General features: G+C 32.8%; 1 protein-coding gene across 3 annotated transcripts in view; it reads right to left on the reverse strand.

Annotated features, from left to right (window-relative positions):
• LOC111503344 (uncharacterized) overlaps positions 1–23,202 on the reverse strand; it is a 66,523-nt gene that overhangs the window by 28,558 nt on the left and 14,763 nt on the right. The window contains exon 1 of one of the 3 annotated variants that reach the window (XM_074170007.1): positions 17,884–18,014. The exons of the other annotated variants lie outside the window; for them this stretch is intronic. The gene's annotated coding sequence lies outside the window, so the exon portion shown is untranslated. Of the gene's footprint in view, positions 1–17,883; positions 18,015–23,202 lie in introns of those variants that run through there. 3 annotated transcript variants of the gene reach the window in all.

Consider the following 23,202-nt stretch of genomic DNA (forward strand, 5'->3'; position numbering starts at 1 on the left):
GAACTCAGTAGTATAAAATATTTCATCACTTCAGACTTCCATTATCTAATATATTATAAATTGATTTGAAATCCCTGAAAGAATCTGTAAAAAATTAAAAAGATTAACCAAAAAATAACAATTTTATTAAATAAATAAATGAAATTACAAAGAAATTGCATACAAGCAACAAACAGAAAAATAAAAATTGAAATATTAATACAAGCTGAAAATTGAAAAATTAAAAAATATTATTAACAATATTAACAATGTTTCCTGCTTTCGGCAAACAAGTGTTGCCCATGTTTACACTTGGCTGCACCGCGCTGATGAGGCCAATAGCCAGAAACACGTGTCCGCGGTTTGCCCCTATTTTTTGAGTGTTGTGTCCACGAATTATTTCATTCTTGATTTGTATCATACACACTCGATAAAATCTCTATCTGTATTTATGTCCTGGACCCGGATGTCACGCAGGTAGCTATAGCTGCCTACGTGGTCATGTTAGATGTAGCCTAGGAATTCTAGGTCTTCTAACTGGAACCACAAATGTGCGGTTGGCTTCTGTTGTTGACTCCGTGCGTATGTGTTGTTTCCTGCTTTCGGCAAACAAGTGTTGCTCATCTTTACACTTGGCTGCACCGCGCTGATGAGGCCAATAGCCAGAAACACGTGTCCGCGGTTTGCCCCCCTTTTTTGGAGTGTTGTGTCCACGAATTATTTCATTCTTGATTTGTATCATACACACTTGATAAAATCTCTATCTGTATATATACAGTGTGACCCATTTAAAATGGAACCACCCCTGTAGAATGTGCATTTTTCAATCAATCTCAATTTTTTTTATTGAAATATTAAGCATGAAAAACTGTATCTTGACACTAACTTTCACAATTTTAGTTTCATTTCCAAGGCACTCTATGGTTTTTTTTTGTTTGTCAAAAACGGCAAAAGTTTATTAGGCAATTTTTGTTTTCAAATTTGACTACACCACTGGATTCGTAGTCGTTATAAATCAAAACTGTCAAATTTTCATTAAAAAATATTTGTTAACAACGAAGTTACAACAACTTCAATTTTGGAAACAAAGTATTTGTTTGTAATTTTTATTCAGATTATAGACATATTTGAGATCTGACAACACTGTCATCACCAAGTAGAACACCAATGAATTTGTACAGTGAAAATCCGAAGTCGACAGCTCAATGCGTTCTACAGTTATAACTCCTGAAAATATGGTAATGTGAGAGGTTTGTGGTGCAAGCGTTTTGTAATAAAAATCTGACTACGCCACTGGATTTGTGGATAATATTCCCTTAAAATCATTCATTTGAGTGTAGGTTACGAGAAGTGAAAATTAAAATAAAAATTGAATAATTGAACAACAGAAAATTAAAAGTTCATTTTCAAGTTACGCAGTAGTAGACCAAGTTCAGAATCTCATGTCATGGGATCTCCCAATTGCGCTTTTACCAAATCTTGATAGAATCTTGAAGTATTAATGGTCATACTTGTAAGCTTTTTGGAAGTTTCCCAATAATAAATAATAGTACTTTTGTAACAGCGCACCTGGAAAATCACATTTTATGAGATTCTGAACTTACTCTACCTTCTTCTATAGCTGATGAAAACAAAATGTATACAAACAAGTTTCAAAGTATTTATTCAACAATTAATTGCCATTAAGAAAAAACTGATACTAAAATAAACATTGATTTAAAACTAAACATTCAAATTTTTGTGGCTTCTACCAAACCTCCATTAAGTTCAATACATTTATCGTATCTCTTCCGAATATTGTTTACACTATTTCTTATTTGTTGAACTGTAATTTCGGCACAAGCTTGTCGTATCCTTTGCATGAGTTCAGCTCGATTCGTTGGTCTTGTTCTGTATACTTTTTGTGTCAGAATACCCCACAGAAAAAAGTCTAATATTGTTAGATCAGGCGATCTAGGTGGCCATTCAATTAAGTCACTACCTCGTCCTATCCAATGATTTGGAAACTGGTTATTTAGCCACTCTTTAACAATCCTCGAATTGTGCACGGAACAGCCGTCGAGCTGAAAATATAAATTTACTTGTTCCGCAAGAGGCATTTCATCTTTTCGTCCGATAATTGGTTATTTAGAAATTCCAAAAAATTTTGCCCGTTTATGTTTCCATCAAAAAAATATGGACCTATTATTCTATTTTGTACTATACCACACCAAACGTTAACTTTTTCGGTATATTGACTTTTACAATTTATGATCCAGTGCGGATTTTCCGTAGCCCAATACCGAGCATTTTGCGATGAAACTACCCCATTGGTGCTGAAAGAAGCTTCATCACTAAAAATTATGCAGTTTAAAAAATTTCTTGTATTCAGGTACTCGCCTTGTGCCCACAAACAAAATTCCATACTTTTTACTTGACTCGTAAACTTCTGTTTGGGTGGTTTCTAAAATAATCTAAAACAGCACCTTCCTTTAAATTTCTTCTTCGGTAATTATTTTTTAAAATATGTTTGCTGACTGCACCGGTTTCTTTAAATGTTTTGTTAATTTTACTGACGGTGCTTCTGTCAATGGGAAGTCGATTTGGATGTCTGTGATTAAATATCCTAGCTGCTTCTCTTTCACTATGATAATTGTCCCCAGAAATTCTCACAATTTCAATTCTTTCTTCTAATGATAATTGCAAAGCCATTATTAAATGCACGTAACTAACAACTATTATTTTATTTATGATTAACTGTCAAAATCACAGCCTACTGTTGATTTATTATAAAACCTTTGCATAATGAGTTCAGCTTCCTCAAATTATTGATATCTCCTCTAAAAGATTGTTTTAGCTGAGTTATGAAGAATTTACAGGGAACAATTTTTGTCCTGCTCTCTGTTTTATTATTGAATAAATGATTTCCATGCTTTAAATCAATTTGATTTTAGCGGCTATGCGGAAGAATGTACTAAGTACTGCATAACTTGAAAATGAATTTTTAATTTTCTGTTATTCTAGAATACACTTCTCGTAACCTACACTCAAATGAATGATTTTAAGGGAATATTATCCACAAATCCAGTGGCGTAGTCAGATTTTTATTACAAAACGCTTGCACCACAAATCTCTCACATTACCATATTTTCAGGAGTTATAACTGTAGAACGCATTGAGCTGTTGACTTCGGATTTTCACTGTACAAATTCACTGGTGTTCTACTTGGTGATGACAGTGTTGTCAGATCTCAAATATGTCTATAATCTGAATAAAAATTACAAACAAATACTTTGTTTCCAAAATTGAAGTTGTTGTAACTTCGTTGTTAACAAATATTTTTTAATGAAAATTTGACAGTTTTGATTTATAACGACTACGAATCCAGTGGTATAGTCAAATTTGAAAACAAAAATTGCCTAATAAACTTTTGCCGTTTTTGACAAACAAAAAAAACCATAGAGTGCCTTGGAAATGAAACTAAAATTGTGAAAGTTAGTGTCAAGATACAGTTTTTCATGCTTAATATTTCAATTAAAAAAAATTGAGATTGATTGAAAAATGCACATTCTACAGGGGTGGTTCCATTTTAAATGGGTCACACTGTATATATATATATATATATATATATATATATATATATATATATATATATATATATATATATATATATATATATCCCTTCAATTCATTATTAACAAAATATGAAAAATAAAAATTAAAAGATTCCAAAGTTACGTCACGACGTTTAGGAAGTTAGTATCCACAATTATCTTCGGATGATAACTGGACTTATTCCTCCGTGATCTGACTATTCATAGATCATTCGGGTTCTACCATCACTCTGGAGTAACCATTCCATTGAAGGTCATTTTTGATGATGCCTAGTTCCTTTTCGAGACCTTCCTTTGTATTACAGAGCCCGAAAGCACGGTCTAGTAGGGTCTTGATAATTCCTCTCTTAGTCGATTGATCGATTGATGGTGGTTGGATTTCTGGTTCAGATACTGTCCTGTGTGAGTGGGTTTTCGATATACAGATGTTTCCCATTTAGTGTCGGTCCTCTTCACCAATACTTCTAAGAAAGGCAATTCGTTGTGGACTTCCTTCTCCATTGTGAAAGTGATAGAAGGACTTAAGTTGTTGATGTGCTTCAGGAAAGTGTAGTGTATATATATATATATATATATATATATATATATATATATATATATATATATCACTTACATCACTTTCACAATGGAGAAGGAAGTCCACAACGAATTGCCTTTCTTAGAAGTATTGGTGAAGAGGACCGACACTAAATGGGAAACATCTGTATATCGAAAACCCACTCACACAGGACAGTATCTGAACCAGAAATTCCAACCACCATCAATCGACTAAGAGAGGAATCATCAAGAATCTACTAGACGGTGCTTTCGGGCCCTGTAATACAAAGGAAGGTCTCGAAAAGGGCCTAGGCATCATCAAAAATGACCTTCAATGGAATGGTTACTCCAGAGTGATGGTAAAACAGGCTTTAGCTAAAAGACAGCAAGAGCTCCACAAGAAGGAGAAGCCTCCACACCAGTACTTGTACTTCCCTACATTAGCGGATTATAGGAAATCAGGACCTGCTTCAGATCTGGGAACACTATCCGTAGCAGCCTCACGAAAACCAGGCCACCAAACGCGGACTGCGATTCCAAGAATTACATTTACCGGATACCCTGCGAGTGCGGAGAATAATACATCGGTGAAACTAAGAGGCCATTGAAAGTTCGCATTGCTGAGCACAAAAAACACACACAGCGAGGAGAAACCAGCAAATGGGCTCAAGCTGAAATCATCCACAAGGAGGAACACTGGTTTAGGAAAAATTCAAAGAAGCCGCGTATATGTTGTCCAACAACGCATTTAGTCAAGCTCGCGTAGAGATACGTAATATATGGAAACCTCTAATCAAGCGGAAAACGACCAACTTCCGCCAAACGGTCATCTCCCGCTAAACCCAATGAAGCGGAGAGAGGGCAGAGGGGATAGGTGAAACCACTTGAATGATCTAGACATAGTCAGATCTCGGAGGAATAAGTCCAGTTATCACCCGAAGACGATTGTGGATACTAACAATCGAAACGTCGTGACTATAACTTGGTTTTGAATCTTTCAATTTGTATTTTTCATTTTTTGTTATTAATATTTTTACATTTTTCAATTTTCAACTTGTATTATTATTTTTATTTTTTTATTTTTTTGGTTGTTGCTTGTATGTTATTATTTTGTAATTTCAGATTTTTGTTTAACAAAATTGTTATTTTTCGGTTAATCTTTTTAATTTTTTACAGATTCTTTCAGAGATTTCAAATCAATTTATATTATATTAGACAATGCAAGTCCGAACTGATGAAATACACCACGAAACATTGTCAACCACCTTCAAATTAAAGTATTATTTCTACACAAGAAAATCAAAATTCTGAATATATCTTATGATATGATTCTGAGGTATTTTACCATTTGTATTGATTTTTATATCAACTTTGTTTTTTCAAATAGATCACCCTGCATATTTTTAGATTCTACGTTGAATTATGAACAACTTTTATTCCTACCAATTGTTTTAAGTTCCAATCCATTTTGAAAATGATGGATGGCCATTTTTTTCGTTATTTTTCAACAAAATCTAGTTTTGATATAAATTTAAAATCTGGATTATACGTGCAGGGCGTGTTATAAACATCGTTTTTTCAACACGATGAGAGTGCACGTAAAGAAAATCACCCATTGCAAATGGAACACCCCGTGAATTTTTCACATTTTTAGATTCGTTATTTCATTTTGAGATAACTTTGTTAACACAAACCTTTACCTACCAATTAGGTACATATTACAAATTTTTGTGCGGAACAAAATTTAGAGGAGCTGAAATTACGGTCGGAATTAGCAAAATCGCCTCAGAAGTTATTCACAATGTGCAAGAGGAATGTTTTCGTGGATTTGCTTATTGTCAAGAGATAAATGGATGGCTGTTTGAACATCTCAATTAACTATTGTATTTTGTTGAATATAAAGATATTCTCCCAATGAAATCAAATAAATTTCTTGTCACCCAGTACAAATATATCAAATTGATAATCATCACTGAATGCAGTATTAAAAAACCTTTCAGATGAAGTATTACAATACCTATATTTCAATTTAAAAAATCACCAATGGCGTCACTACGACAAAACCAGTGATGTAATATCTTCAAATTACGCATTTGAAAATCGCATTCAAAAATACGAGTAGACCTATTTCATGATTTTGTCAAAAGTTCATAACGAATTTGTTCCATAATTTAGCCGCTCACTGTAAACACTGTGACCAGTAAAATCCGCATCATATGTGATTTTTTTCATGATAGCTTTAAAAACTGTGGCCAATTTAAAAGGAGGCCACAGGTTGTGCTGAATTTATTTGTTTTGGACCCTGTATAAAATAACTCCATGAAATATCTAAAAAAGATAGTTTGTGCCTGAGAATGATACATATATCAATATTGGGAAAATAGTTCAACTGAAAAGTCAAAATGGTTTGTGATTGAACAAAAATTTGACTTTTAAATGAGAATAAGTTTTATACACGTTTTTTTAGTTGAAAATTTTTGACTATTCACTTGAACTATTTTTTTCAATATCGATGTATATCAACCTGAGACACAAAATATCTTTTCAAAAATAGATATTTCATGGAAGTTACCTTATACAGGGTCAAAAACAAATAAACTTTGCTTAACATGTGATCAATCTTCAAAAGCTCCCTACATATTGCTAAGTTGTTCGAAGCCCAAATATTTTATTTAACGGGTGTAAGTAGTAATCCGTACAACTTATTGAAAGTCAAGATAAACTTATGCCACTGCTTCAGTATGTACGCACATACATGGTAGGTACATCGTACATCAGAAATTCCCACGTAGTTCATCTTTTAAAAGAATCAAATTAACACTAGGTACATACCTACATACAACAATAAAAACAAACCAGAACCTTGTTTTGCATACGTACGTACACGTAGACTAGAAAGCTTAACTTAATACAATTAAAAGAAATAACGGATTATACTTGAGTGGCAGACAAGAGCCAACTAGAATCGCCTAACGCAGATAACAAAAAAACTTGATTAATGAATTTACTTTGCATTTTAAATTAGGAGAATCGTTGCTTACCGCTAAACATGGGTCTTCACCTTTAGCTAGGATTCAACGATTTTCATAACAGTAATTGAGATGAACTTGAATTAATAAAAGGCAATAGACCTTCTGCAGCCTGCAGGGTAACTTAACATCGACATCAAGTCAGTAGGTAAATCCGTCAACCTATTTTCATACAACCTGCACTTATCCCTTAGCTAGAGTATTTCTTTGTTCACAAATTTGATTGAAAATGTACTTTACGTGTTTTTTTTTAACGCAAAGTCCTTTACATAATCTTCTATATCAACATAGTTTTTTGAAACAAGAATGGCAAAATTTGTTAATTTCAAGGTGGGTATAGTTGATCTTGGGTAATTTTCAATTAATATAAGATTTGCAAAACTTATTTCACAACTAGCATTGTTTATGGCAGAAATAAAAAAAAATCTCAACATTATGACTAAGTTGGGTAAGCCTTTCTCTAGTTTAAACTGAATAATATATTTTAATGAGGTCAGGAAACCAGATTTAATGAATCTGAGTCTGTAACTACGAAAGCTCGTAGACGTAGGCGCTCAAGTCGAAACTCTTCTGTATTCATGTCATAAGGAGCTTGATTTCGGTTAAGTTCTACCGAGCCCAACATTACAGCGGGCATTAAAAAGGCATCTCCGTTACCAAAAATATGCTTCCTCCTTATCTAGTCTAAGATCCGAACCTAAATCGACCTTCACCGAGCTGATAATAGAATGAAATATATTTTATAGAATAGAATAGAATAGAAGCTTATTTAACCACATTACACTTTACATGTTTGTAGCAAGTTATGACAAATTTGTTACATATTCTTACTCACAGCAAAAATAATTTCAGATTGGATGAGTATAAAATATAATTTAAGATAAAAAGTAGAGCAACATAAAGATTAACATTAAACACATGAAAGAACAACATGATATAATGATATAGCATATTTACGGTAGTCAGATGAGTATGTTGCTTGTATGTTGAGACTTAGGAGCGATTTTGAAAATACCCCAGGTAATCAGAGAGACAGTAAAAGCAGCCCTCCAATAAGTAGTTGTTTAATGGATTGTTTCAATTTATTCATACTAAGATCTTTCAGCTTGACTGGGAAACAGTTATATAAGTTGTAATCCAAAGAATTTTTTTGGGATTTAGCTAGGCGATTTGTACAGATCTTTTCAGCGTTTCTCGTACGGTACTGATGAATATTAGAACGTTTAGGTAAGGTACTCGCAATTCTGTGGATTTCTAGCAAAACATGAAAAATGAATAACGTTGGTACAGGCATGATACCTTGTTTTTTAAAAATTGGCTGACACGGTTCCCGAAACCTACATCTGCCAATATTCGAATGGCTCATTTTTGTAACCTAAAGATATTGAGAGAACCAGGTGAGTTTCCCTAAAGAACAATCCCATAACCAATGTGAGAATAAAAAAGCGAATAATAAGTAATTTTTAATATATCGAAGCTGGTAATATTTTGAAGTTGTCGTAGAACATAAATAGTGCTGGATAACTTGCTCCTAAGCTGATTTGTATGTTGATGCCAATATAAGGTATTGTCGTGTTATGCCAAGCAATTTCACGCTATCATTTGAGGGGCCTACAGTGGAGAATTGAAGACGTTGTGTCTTATTGGTATTTAATTTCAAATTATTTTTTAGAAATTAAGTATTAGCTTTATTTCCAATGTTTTCCGATATTTCTGTTAGTTTGTTGATACTATTTCCACTGTAGATTAAGGTGGTATCATCAGCATAGAGAATTGTTTTATTTGGCGCCTTAAAATTGCAGAAATCATTTACATAGATGATAAAAAGTAAGGGCCCAAGGATAGATCCTTGAGGGACTCCATGTACTACAGGTTTGAACGTAGAAATGGTATTATTGCAAGAAACAGCTTGATATCTATTTGTTAGGTACGATTTGATAAGTGTTAACGAAACTCCTCTCACCCCATAATATTGTAATTTTTCAAGTAACAGCGTGTGTGATACGCAGTCAAAACCCTTAGATGAATCAAAAAGTGTAATGGCAGTATGCAGTCCATCTTCAAGGCCATCAATGACATATCCAACTATATCTAAAACAGCTTGCGAGGTGGATCTTTCTTTGCGGAAACCATATTGGGAGTTTGAGAAAAAATTATTTGTTTCAAAATAGGAATATAGGCGTCTTTTTAAAATTATTTCAACAATTTTACTAAAAATTTTTTATAATGGAAATAGGACGGAAATTATCCAAGGAAGAAATATCTCCTTTTTTAAATATTGTGATCACTTTGGAGAACTTAAAAGAATCCGGAAATATGCCTGTTTCAAAAATCAAATTCACTAACGTGTTTAACGGGTATAGTATGATGTCGAGGGTTACTTTGAAAATTTTTTGCCAAAAAAATTATCCTATCAAATTTGTCTATTTCTAGTCATGTGTGTCGAAATAACCAATGAAACCATCATTACACTGATAACTACCCATGGATAGTTTTCACGGGTAGTTATCACTTATGTCATGACATTGCTAAGCAACCAACACAATAAAGTTGTTGATTGATCAGGAACATCATAACCAAATAATCAATAGTATGCGTGGAAACACCTATGCAGTAACCGAGGCAAATACAGCAAGATCAACGGAATATCATTATACGAATTGTTCTTTTAATAACTGTGTGTTCAATAAATAATTTTGTTCGAATTGCAAAAAAAAATCTCACCGAATATCCCTCGAACATTGATAAATAACTCATAATTTTATCACAACTTCCTCAAGCACGTTATTTTAGGTAACATCCCTCCGCCTTCGGCGTCGGGATGTTACCAAATAACGTGCTTTCGAAAACTGTGATAAAATTATTTCGTTAGTTATCAATGTCCTTGGGATATTATAGCTGATAATAGAACTATTTAAATCTTGGGCATCTAGGCAGTTTGAATCTTTTAGAGATTTTACCGCTTCTGTGATTTCAAGCTCGGTAAAGGGCTTGAGAAAAAAGGTGTTGCAGGGAGCTGGAAAATTTTTAAAGTTTTGTAAATCAGATATGGGTAATTTAGGTAAAGATTTTATGATACTTTCTGCAATATCCACAAAAAAGTCATTGAAAATTTCCGGTGAGATATGGGAAGCAATTTGACAAGTTCTTTTATTTCGTTCGAAATTGATGATCTTCCAGCAAGCATTAGATTTATTTTTTGCTGAACGAATGTAATCATCATAAGCTCGTTTTTTAGCAAGTTTTATTTGCTGTTTATAGTCCCTCTTTACTTATATAGCTCAACATCAGAATAGTCTTTGCTCACGTCAGCTATAAGTTTGACGTTAGGCAATGTCTTTCTGAAAGTTTTCAGGGAATCGTCGAACCAGATTACTGGAGATTTATTGGTAATTGGTGAGGATTTCCTTAGAGGCATGTGTTTGTGAATCAAAGAAGTGTACCTGTTGGACAAATATGAAGCAAGCATGTTAACATCAGTAGAGCTTTTAAAAATATCCCAGCTCGTTTCCGAAAGGGAGGATTTTAATTTATTCAAAGTTGCTTTGGTTATTCTCCTGGAATAATTAGGTAGTTTTATTGATTAGTATAGGTTTTTCATTTAAAATGATATATTGGGCCTTGTGGTCAGCTATACAGGGTTCAAAAACTCCTGTATGAATATAATCACTATCCAATTTGTGAGAATACTGTCGATTTGACTAGAGGATGAGACTGTTATTCTAGTATCTTCATGTATAATAATAATATTTGATCCAAAAGAACGCAGTAGGCAATGGAGCTCATTGAGGACATTTGAATCAGTTTTAAACTCAATGTTGAAATCTCCCAAGATTATTATTTTCGTACCAGCCTTCACCATATCATTTAGGAGATTTTCTAGATTACTGAAAAACAAATCGATATCGCCATTGCAAGACCTATAGACAATGATGATTTTAATTTTAGGATTCATCAATTCTATGCCGCAAAATTCAGCATTTAGTTCACTATTATACAGCTGTAAGTTTAAGGGGTGGAAATCAAAAGTATTTTTATAAATAGTGTAGTACCTCCATGTTCTCTTATTTTTCTACAGAAATGGTTTGCGAGAATTTAACCATCTAGACTGATATTATTGATAGTTGCTTCTCTCTGCCAATGCTCAGAAATACCTACTATGTCAAAGTTGAATTATTTTAAATAAGCATTAAATACTTCTATTTTGTTTGAAATACACTGAGCATTTACATGGAACATACTCACCGTGTCTGAGTCGTTAACAGTATTTTGAAATTCACAAAAATTTACGTCAAGTTCATTAATTACTACTCTTGGATTAGGGCGTCGGAGTTCATTTGAAAATTTTCCTTAAGTTTAAAACGTCTAATAACGGATCCTTTGGGCCATATAGTAGGGTTATAGGCCACTTCAATACTGTCCATAGGAAAAGAAACTTTGAAAGAGCATGTGTGTTCAGTTTTGTATATTATATATATATTATTGTATATTGTATATTAGAAAATATGTTAAAAATGGGTTCGCTAAAAAATCCTGGACAGACTATTTTTAATTATTTTTTGAAAAATGATTTTTTTTAATTAAATTTTGCAACATCAAGATAATAAGAAAATGTTTGTCCTTACTTGAAGTATAAAACGTATAGAATGTGCAGCCGTTGGGTTGTCTATTATTTACCTGGGCGAACTACTGGTTTGTCAGGTATAAACAGGTATATCGATGCCAGTTACTTTCGCTAGATTAGATAATAAAAAAAAATTATATCATCACGAGCGCTGTTTCATTGCGAACACGTTGATATAGGGTTGTCTCCAGAAAATTCGGTCCTATTAGGGGTTTGCGAACTTTAAAGATTTGAATTTCAATGCGCGTGGAAATGTGTGACAGAGAGATCCGAGGTAAGTATACTGTGTAATAATAAAGGACCCAACATCGTAGTCGCCTCGAATGGGACCTTAAATATTAGAAAGTGCGGATGCTCGGTATGTAAACTATAGAAGGTAAACTATGTGGCTCAATGCAACTGATTCTACATGTGCGAAGTCAAACAGGTTTCATCGGAGATCAAACTCCTTTGAAAATCCAGGACATCGTCGAAATGAAAGAGAAGGAGGAAGAATCTAATGAATCAGAAGAATTCGAGGGCGACAATGATACTTCTGATGAATCAGATATAGAATAAAGAATATTTATTTTTCATTAATATGATGTTTGTATTTATGCTGTTCTGTAATAAAATTTTTTAAACTTAATACGAGATGTTCAGTCCATCTTTTTTACTATTTTTTAATTTGAATTTTCGGCTGTCCACTTTGTTTCTCTTGATTTTTTTCCAGAAAGAGTTCAAAAATTTCAAAGTAATTGATTTTTTTATTATTCACGTTATCATATTTTGAGATTACAAAAACTTGTCTATTATAGATATATTATTACTGTTTGCTATTTGGAGGGTGGTAGAGGTACCTCTATAGTTTACATACCGAGCATGCGCACTTTCTAATATTCAAGGTGACTCGGATCTCTCTGTCAGACATTTCCACGTGCATTAAAATTCAAATCTTTAAAGTTCGCGAACCCCTAATAGGAGTAAATTTTCTGAAGACAACCCTATATCAACGTGTTCGCAATGAAACAGCACTTATGATGATATAACATTTTTTTTATTATCTAATCTAGTGAAAGTAACTGGCATCGATATACCTGTTTATACCTGACAAACCAGTAGTTCGCCCAGGTAAATAATAGACAACCCAACGGCTGCACATTCTATACGTTTTATACTTCAAGTAAGGACAAAAATTTTCTTATTATTTTGATGTTGCAAAATTTAATTAAAAATCATTTTTCAAAAAATAATTAAAAATAGTCTGTCCAGGATTTTTTTAGCGAATCCATTTTTAACATATTTTCTAATATACTAAGTGCTTGTACACAAAACTGCGGTGCGACGTCGCAACGCAAAAATCTGCGAGCTCGCACTACGCATCGCAAGAACTTACGAATTGCTTGGGATGAACCCAAAATCTTCTTTGTTTCTTTTGCCTGTATCTCCTAAGCAATAACAAAAGTGCACACTTCTTTTTACGATCCATGTCACCTCCCACATCTAATACCTGTACACGACCTAGTTTTCAAAATACGTCCAGTACTGCGATGTGACGCGATGCGAATTCGCAACGCAGAAAGTTGCGACACGAATTGCTGCGATGCGCTTTCTTGCGGCTCCCTAGGGTGACCATTCCTTTGACGACCGTCAACCGTACTGGACGTATTTTGAAAACTAGGTCGTGTACAAGTACTAGATGAAGGAAGTGACATGGATCGTAAAAAAAAGTGTGCACATTTGTTATTGCTTAGGAGATACAGGCAAAAAAAACAAAGAAGATTTTGGGTTCTTCCCAATCAATTCGTAAGTTCTTGCCAAGCGTATTGCGAGCTCGCAGATTTTTGCGTTGCGACGTCGCACCGTAGTTTTGTGTACAAGCCCGTAGGGCAAGTGGCCATTCCTGCTTCGACGACCGTCAACCGTACTGGACGTATTTTGAAAACTAGGTCGTGTACAGGTACTAGATGTGGGAGGTGACGTGGATCGTAAAAAGAAATGTGTACTTTTGTTATTGGTTAGGAGATACAGGCAAAAGAAACAAAGGAGATTTTGGGTTCATCCCAATCAATTCGTAAGTTCTTGCGATGCGTAGTGAGAGCTCGCAGATTTTTGCGTTGCGACGTCGCACCGCAGTTTTGTGTACAAGCCCTTATTCGTCTTGGGGGTTCGAAAGAAAGAAATTCCAAGTTGTTCGCATAAAGTTTTAGAATACTGGAGAGTTTCGTTTACAAATTCTTCACGAATTTCTTGTAATAAGGTCTGTGAAGCATTTATTTTCTGAGCACACTAGTGTATATTCAGTTCCTCGGTTTGCAAATAATTTCGAGTATCATGTATGATTTGGCAACTTTACTCAGATGCATTATTAACTTCCATATCAAAGAGAAACGAGTTCCTACATTTATGGAAATTCATAAAACTATCATCCGATATATTGAATAACATGTTTGCAGAGAGTATTTGCGAAAACAAATTCATAAACTTGGATTTCCATGGAGAAAGGTGAAAAATAACTGGAAAATATTGATGAAACACCATAATACATGCGGGTGGTGAATGCTTACATTAGATGAAAATCAATACAGGTGATTATCACAACGTTATGATGAATTTTGATTGGGTATAACAGTTGAATCCGAATTTGTCGTTATGGTAATCAATAATGCACCATATCATAATAAACAAAACGACAAAATACCAACGACATCGAACAAAAAATCCTAAATGCAATCATGGTTATCAGAGAAGAATATTCCATTTAAAAAAAAAACAACATACCGAAATCTGAATTTTATACCCTATAAGTCAAAATTCAAGCGGTATGAAATAGATCAGCTCTTTCCAGCAGCAGATCACAACATTGTACGATAATTACCGCCATATCAGCAGGATTTGAATTGAATTGATTTGGTTTGGGCTGGACTGAAAGATTATGTGGTAAATAAACATGTTACTTTCAATTTCAACCATGTCATGCAATATTGCGATGTTTTTTTTCATCATTTTTATTCCGAGCAATGAAAATCTGGTTGTGACCAAACAAAGAAATTTGAAAACGATTTCATGCTAAATGAACCTATAATAGACATCATCGTGGATGATCTGACCACTGATTATATACAGGATGTTTATTAAACATGCGGCAAAGGGACTGTTCCTTGGACTATTCTAAGGATATTTTGACCTTTGATGATTTTTGATAGGGCGCTTTGTTTCGAAGATACGGAGCGAAAAATAATTTCGACAATAACAATTAATTACCAAAAATTACATGTAATGTTTCTGAATCTACAAGAACTGTTGAAAATGACTACCGTTGCTCGGATGCAAGAATCCAATCTCCTCATCGACTCCCGAACTCCTTCAAAAACACCAGGATCGTTTCTGATTGCGTTACAGCAATTATCCGATTTTTCAAATCTTTCACACCTTCCACTGGAGTAGTATAAACTAATGACTTTAGGTGGCCCCTTTTACTTGGTAGGTCCAGTGTAGTACGCTGTACTTTTATTTCGACTACGTTCATAATTTTAAAATAACCAAAATTGTTATTGTCGACATTTTTTTCGCCCCGTATCTTCGAAACAAAGCGCCCTATCAAAAATCATTTAAGAACAAAATATTCTTAGAATAGTCCACAAATAGTCCCTTAATTTTTTGCCGCGTGTTTAATAAACACCCTGTATAATGAGGATAGTGACACTGCATCGGAACAGGAATACGAAGATGACGTTTCAGAAAATAAAGATGGTAATCTATCCGGAATCGAAACACTTCCTAACGAAAAACATGTATCAACAGTAGGCAAATTATCATACTATCTTTAGGCAACCAATCTTCGAAAATATGAGGTATATGAATTGTACCATTACTATTGTATAGTGGTATATTATCATAAATATTACAAGCAATGTTTTGTAGATTATCTACCTGCTACGTTTCATAAGCATTTCTAGTACCTAACTACGCATTCAATTATCTATCAATTAAAGGTTCATCCATTTTCTCTGAATTCATTTATCTCTAAGGAGAATGTACATACATATCCATTGTTTTCCATTATATATCACTCATTATCCTTCAATTATTTTCCACTTTCACAAAAAGACGAATAGAAGTTCCAAAATTTTATTCCCGATTGTACATGATAAATAGGTAGTGGACAGTTACCATTCCTCTTTATCTGAGATGAGAGGTACAGCTAGTTTTACCAAGCTTTAAGAAGTTATTGTTTTTCCAACTCCAATCTCTAGTAGATATTAGAGCATCATATTTCTATTGAAACTTTGCTTCTTCCCCTGTCGGATGTAACGATCTAAATTGTATAGTTTTCTCAGAAATACATCAAAAGAACAATTTAATCCTGAAAGATGAAATCATCAGGTAGGGAAGGTACTCGACAGAGATTAAAAGTAATTATTGTGAATAGCTGCGACTTCACAATCGATCTAGCAATTTTCTTTATTCCCTGTTGAGTACCTACTGCTATTTTCATCGATTAGGATCCAAATTGTCAATGCGGTATATCTCAAAACAATAAAGTTCTTATTTTTCAAAATTAATGCTATGAAATATTTTTGCCAATGTTGGCACCATACCTTGTACGAATTAATTAAAACCTTCGTTAAAAAGTATTTCGTCACTTTGTTCAAAGTTTCATGTGCTACAGTAACTTCTGATATTTATTAAAACATTTCAACAAAATTATTTTACTAAATTGATGGATGTAGCCGTTACTACGTGGTAGGAGATCATAATGAAAAGAGAAATGAAAATTTCTATATTTTTTACGTCTTTTATTTGTAACTAACGTTACTGCAGTTTCGTCCTATATGGACATTCTCAAACTTATACAATGAACTCCTTATTTTATTTTACCTTTTTTTTTACAAAAAAACACTTGAGCAATAAATACTAATTGAATAGAACTGGCCGATACTTGATGAAAATCCATATTTAAAAAAAAAACTAATAAATAGAGCTTCTTCAAGCAGCTATTGTATAGCGAAACACGTGTCGCAGTTTTTGTAAAACCCTTATAGTGAAAATCATAGAATAAACTCTATTTATTATTATTTTTTTTTAATAAATACTAACACCATTGCTACAACAAATATGTATATCATATGGTACTTACTATCTAGAGCTCAATTGAATGGTCCACTTCACTTTTTTGCAGAGGAGACTTAGGTATACAAACTTATTTTTACACTTTCCTACAATGTTCTATTTAGTAAGTAAGTATTTAGGGCATATATTATTCAAATAAATAAAATCCATCGGAGGATAACTTGTATATCTACCGTTTCTCTTTTGAATATTGTAAGAATGTGTTCAAAGAAAAAGAGTATACATTGCATTAAACATTCAAACAAGCAGGTAGTCTAAAGGCTACCTTGCTAAATTACATTTAGTATAGAGGGTAATATATAATCAGCAATATCGCAAAGCCACAGGCTATCTGTCTTAACACCAGCCCTTTTATTTCGGATACAGACTAAATTAGTTTGAACCTGAATTTCAGATATAGAATACCATGATTTTCTCTTTGGTGTTCACTTTTTTCGGATTTTGTCCTTGCAGATCAAGCTTATAATGTTTTATTTGTCTTTCTATATGAGATACATTTTGCAATGTTTTCTGAAATCAATATAGACTACATTGGTTTCTTCTGCTCCTGAATTTTGATTCAGGATGCACGGTATTTTTCGTGTTGGAATGTCCTAATCTAGTGATTCCCTGTGTTTTCATTTTCCATACAATCTCCAACTTTTCATTGTTTTATTTATATTTTTGCTACAGACTCAACTATATATATAGTTTCTCTTATTACCTAACATTATGCTTTCCTCTCTTCATCTAGCATACATTTTCTTTGGCAAAGGGTAACATGTTTTTTTCTACCGAAGTTACAGTTTCTTTCTACTCCCACCTTATTATTGCACACTTTTCTATCCTACTTTGAACACATGCTAATTCATTTTTCTCTACATTTAGGATATACACCATATCTTTTTAAAATTCATTGTTATTTTCAGCTACTTTTTTCAGGATACAAGCGACACAGTTCTTTTAGCCTTTCCAGTTTATTCTGCATTTTCATTTCAGATAAATAAATGATTGAATCATTGACACTTACTCGAATAAAACAAGTTTTCACGTCTCGTGATCGGCATATGGCGCCCGTAAAAGTTCAACTCCAACAGACTCATATCCTAGGCGTCTTATATCGCTATCTATCAAGTATATTCACTTTGTTTACTGATCGAATCATTAATATCAATGAACTGCCGTGATTGTGAAGTTAAATACACTATACTACAAAACAAGTGCGACATAAGGAGAACTGAGTAGAATAAACTTTTTAATTTGAAATCGTATCGTAATTTCTACGAAAACGATGTCAATGAGTAACCTTTAAAGAAACTCTCAAAAACTCCATCTAAGCATTATTTACCTGGAATTTATCACGCACTTTATGAATTATATCTAGATTCAAGGAGTTATGCAAAAACAGAAATCACTCTGTAAAACAATCATTGAAATTTCGAATTTCAATATTAATAAGTATAGCATAACATTTTACCAAAGTTAATGTTATTACTGAGTTTTTACTCAACGTTAATATCTACAGAACCAGATATTTTCCACAGTAGTAATATTCGCAATATTATTATGTGGACTTTATTGCAATAGAAGCCAAAAAAATAACTTTTAAATAATACCTGTAGGTATGTTTCAAAAATTTGGAAGGTGGGTATAATAGGTATTCAAAATGTCATCAATTATTTTTTATTTTGATGTTTTGTTGAAATAATGATTTATAAGTAATATAAGTTTTTATTAGGTGTATATTTTTTTTTGAAGTATGAGTTGAAGTACGATGCTAATATGTATGAAAATATTAGAGATGTATTTATATATAAAATATGCTTCCATTGCAAGACTAATAACCGGTTTTCATCAGTCAATATCGTTTAAGCACAACTCTTTTTTTCGTACTTGTGATGCACTGTTTGGAACCTTTGGTGTAGTAATGAACTCCAGTAATATTCCTTTTTTCGTATTCGATGAAGCATGTTATCTCAAGTAGTACTTTCAATATTCAGAACATTTCACTTATGGATTTTATTAGGTTATTTTTTGCTAAGAAGCTCATCGAGCAAGCTTTGTAGGAGCTCAGAATTGATAAATGATGTATTATAAGTTGAGTTGTATTTACTTTTTTATATTGTGAATTGAAAAGGAAACATTTTTAATTCAGAGTTTTTTAGGAAAGAAGCTTTTTGGCTTTCTATTTCTCCATAATCATATAAACAAATGTGGACAACTACGTGGTAGGAGATCATCATGTAAAATGAGAAATGAAATTCTGTTTTCTACCACTTTCATTTGTAACTATTGTTATTGTAGTTTCATCCTATATGGACATTTTCAAACTAATACAAATGAAACTTTCTATGTTTTTTACCATTTTTATTTGTAATAAACTAATACAAAACTATTGTAATAAAAATAGTTACAAACAAAATTGGTAAAAAACATAGAAAGTTCCATTTCTCAAACTAATACAATATTTTTGTATTAATTTGAAAATATCCATATAGGACGAAACTGTAGTAACAATAGTTACAAATAAAAGTGGTAAAAAACATAGAAAGTTTCATTTCTCATTTTTCATGAAGAAAGAAAAAACTACAATAAAAACTCATTTTAAATATGTGGAGATTATGTACAGACACAAACTGAAAAAAAACCCTCCCAAAAAGGTTACTTTTTTATGAATATTATCTTCTCGAAAAAAAAGGTTATCATTTGAGTAAGCGACCGAAAACTTTAGGGCAAAGTGGCATATGGCACGGCTATCCCCTTAACGGGATAAAATCACAATTTAGAAATCAAGAAATTCAAATGACTCAAGTAGAATTGAAATGAGGTAATCTGATTGTCAATATTGATTCTAGTGTAGCTTTGAAACCTATCGACGGCGATGACGGTTATTGGTTCTGTTGAGATAATATCTAAATGGGACATATTTTCATTCAAGTGTGTTTATATTTGCTTGAGATCCATTATCTTCCTCTACTTATGACGTATGGTTTTATACGTTGACTGTATAACGTGACATTTAATTATATACGAAGGTCTCAATATCTGGGAAAATATCTGAAGGTATTCGATAAGAAATGATCACATTTAAGATAGCGTTATAAGAAAAATTGAAATTCATGTTGACCCAATTTTTGAAGGCAATTCACTACAGTAAAATGAAAGAATATTTACCAATTATGGTGAATTCAATCGAAACCATACATTCATAAAAGGATAACTCTTCGAAGCAAAACATCTACCGATTTGTGGCATACAGTGCATTTCTTTAATGTCTCTCCCCTTTTATTTTTTCAATGGATCAACTCAAAAATTTGAAATTTCCTGAAGAAAAACACATTGATATCGATATTTCTAGAAATATTCCTTTTTATCTGCCATATGGCAATTCCAACCACCTGATGAAGTTTGTTATTTTTTGTTTATAAAAACGACAAAAAATGTCAGTACGACAATGAACATCATTGTTCAGTTAGAATATTCTCATTTAGTTTTCGGTTTTACTAGTAGAAAGGTACCACGTCAACAATCTCTAAAATGGCCAATTCTCGTCCATTGGAAGAAAAAATTTAAGCGATTTTATTTACGGTGCGACGCATAACTTTCATGAGACCGAAATGATTTTGTGAACGTTTTCCTAATCGTCCTACCTGTAGAAAATATTTGAGGGAACTTGTATCCAAATTGACAACTACCGGTAGTATACATAACAAAAAGCCCCCAGGTCATCCGTCCATTCCGGAAGAACAGCGAGTGCAAATAATCGGTGAGATGGTAGTAAATCCTGAACAGTCTACTTATTCCGTCGCGAATGTTGTGAGGTGTCCCCTTCTGTGATATCCGTCATCCATCTAAGGATAACTTTTTATACAAGTATTATAGTGTTATAGTCCAGGCACAAGTGTTATAGTCCAGGCACATTCCAAACCACATAAATTTATCCCGAAGTACATTGTCTAAATAAGTACCAAATTTACAATGTGTAGCAAGCCTTCTAAGACGTACTGAATATTCTTGAATGCTTTCTATTTTAAGCTTTTTCGCAGAATAAAAAGCATACCTTTCTGCATAAACCGCCCATTGTGGTTGATAATGTTTCTCCAATAACTTAACCAACAATTTGAAACCTTTATTTTCTGGTTTATCGGGAACACATAAGTCCTCGAGTAAGGCAAATGCACTCGGATTAAGGCTATCAACAACATTGCTCGCTGTTTACTTTCCTCTGCCACCTCATTAGCAGTAATCATAAATGTCTGGATAGAACTCCGTTTGTAACCCAAATTGTCCCGTCGCCACAAATCCTTTGTTAGACTAAATTTTCAATATACGTCCATCCTCGTCGCCACTTATAATGATGTCTGTCATCCATCTAAATGAAACACCTTCAAGGTTCATTCAATAACTATATTTTTCCAATTTTAAAATACCAAATCACAGAGCCCTGTCCAAGGACGTCACAGATAACTTTTTATACAAGTATTATAGTCCAGGCACATTCCTACTGACATTACACCTTCTACTGTGTGGAGACTTTTGAAGAAGAATATGTATCATCCATACAAAACTAAAATGGTACACCAATTAACTGAAGATGACCATGAACAGAATTCTGCGAAATCATGACGGAAACCATTGCAAGCATCCTCTACCTATCTCCACAATATTTGTTTTAGTGACGAATGTACATTTTTTTAATCGGCAATGTTCACAGACAAAATTGCCGTTATTGGAGTGACATCAACCCTCACGTTTCACGGGAAAACATACCCAATATTCAGAAAAAAATAACGTTTTATCTGTCAATTTCACTTCAAAATAAAGTACCTATTCATGCATTAATTTCATTATCCCAAATTTCAATTTTTTCAAAAATTAAAAGGGGGGACATTAAAGAAATGCACTGTATAACTGAAAATCATACATTTGATCCAATATTAGTGGATAATTGATCAATGATTTCCAATATATTAGAGACATTATTCGACTATAATCAATAAGTTTTACTAATTTGGGAAAGAAAGTTTTTGGCTTTCTACTACTCCATCTTGATACAAAAAAAAGGATGAGGGAATCTTCCAAAGAAAGGAAGGAAGTAATCATAAGACATAAGCAGATCAAGCTTATTCCGTGACATCAAAAATCGTAATTTATGAATGAATTGTGTGTATTTTCTATAATGTTATCCAATTTGGTACTGAAGAGCCTTGGGGCAAGTGTCTTAAGGCGAAACATCGATGTATACCAGTGAGGATGACAGTGTTCCATGTAAGTGCAATTTCTTACCATTCATTTAAAGTAGAACTCATGTGAATGATATCTGATTTTTATTCCACAACGAATGTTTGAAATAGAAACTGAGTAGAGAAAAGTATCTTCTGTATAATTAGTGTTCATATAGAAGTATTTGTTTCAAAAGAATTTTTTCTTTCGTATAATTCAATGTTTATTTGAAAGAAGCTGTTTCAGGAGGACTTTCTTTCAGTTTGTGTCTGAAAGTTACTTCTTTGCATGATCTACACATCCATATATAGATTTACTTATTTTCAAATTGATTACTTCCTTCCTTTCTTTGGAAGATTCCCTCATCCTTTTTTTGTATCAAGATGGAGTAGTAGAAAGCCAAAAACTTTCTTTCCCGAAAATTAATTACTCCTAAAAATATAACCCCTTCAATTCAAATTTTACAAATTTCTTGTGTAAGAACGAATCTCATGGATCTTACGCAGATGTGACCACGTAAGTGTTATATTTTCATTCTCTAGAATTTTGTTTGTCTAACAGTGTGTTTTCGCTTATTTATATGTCACGATTATTTCTTTAATGGATTGATATTATTTCCTTTCATTTCATTAGTATTCCTAGTGAAACATTATCCTTGCTGGCGATGGATTTCAGTATTTTGCTATTAACTAGATATTCTTATTATCATGTATTAAAATGGTTATGGTTGAAATTGTTTATTTCACATCAAATTTCATTTTGACAAAAATGTAGGATATCATTTAAGAACTGCCTGTTTTTTTTTGTATATCTACTATATGTTGTACTGCATTTTGTCAATAAAAGCAATTATTATTATTATTTACCGTATTTTCGTTTTTTGTGTATCAAAATGACTGTTTGCTGTAAACAGTTTTTAACCTTTTTAAACATGGATATTTTAAACATTTTTAAAATAATAATAATATATAATAAATCTTATTTATTCGAATAGGCATCCCAATTTACTTTCATAGTTTATTTGTATGTTGGAAAAACTTATAAACGAGCAAAATGCGTTGATATCTAAAATTTTTATAAGAAACGTTTTTTGGTAATTTCATTCCATCATTTCATCACATCAAAC

Source organism: Leptinotarsa decemlineata, unplaced genomic scaffold, assembly GCF_025532065.1.
Source record: "Leptinotarsa decemlineata unplaced genomic scaffold, Ldec_3_MD MMD2_P_RNA_scaffold_6, whole genome shotgun sequence".
Lineage (NCBI taxonomy): Eukaryota > Metazoa > Arthropoda > Insecta > Coleoptera > Chrysomelidae > Leptinotarsa > Leptinotarsa decemlineata.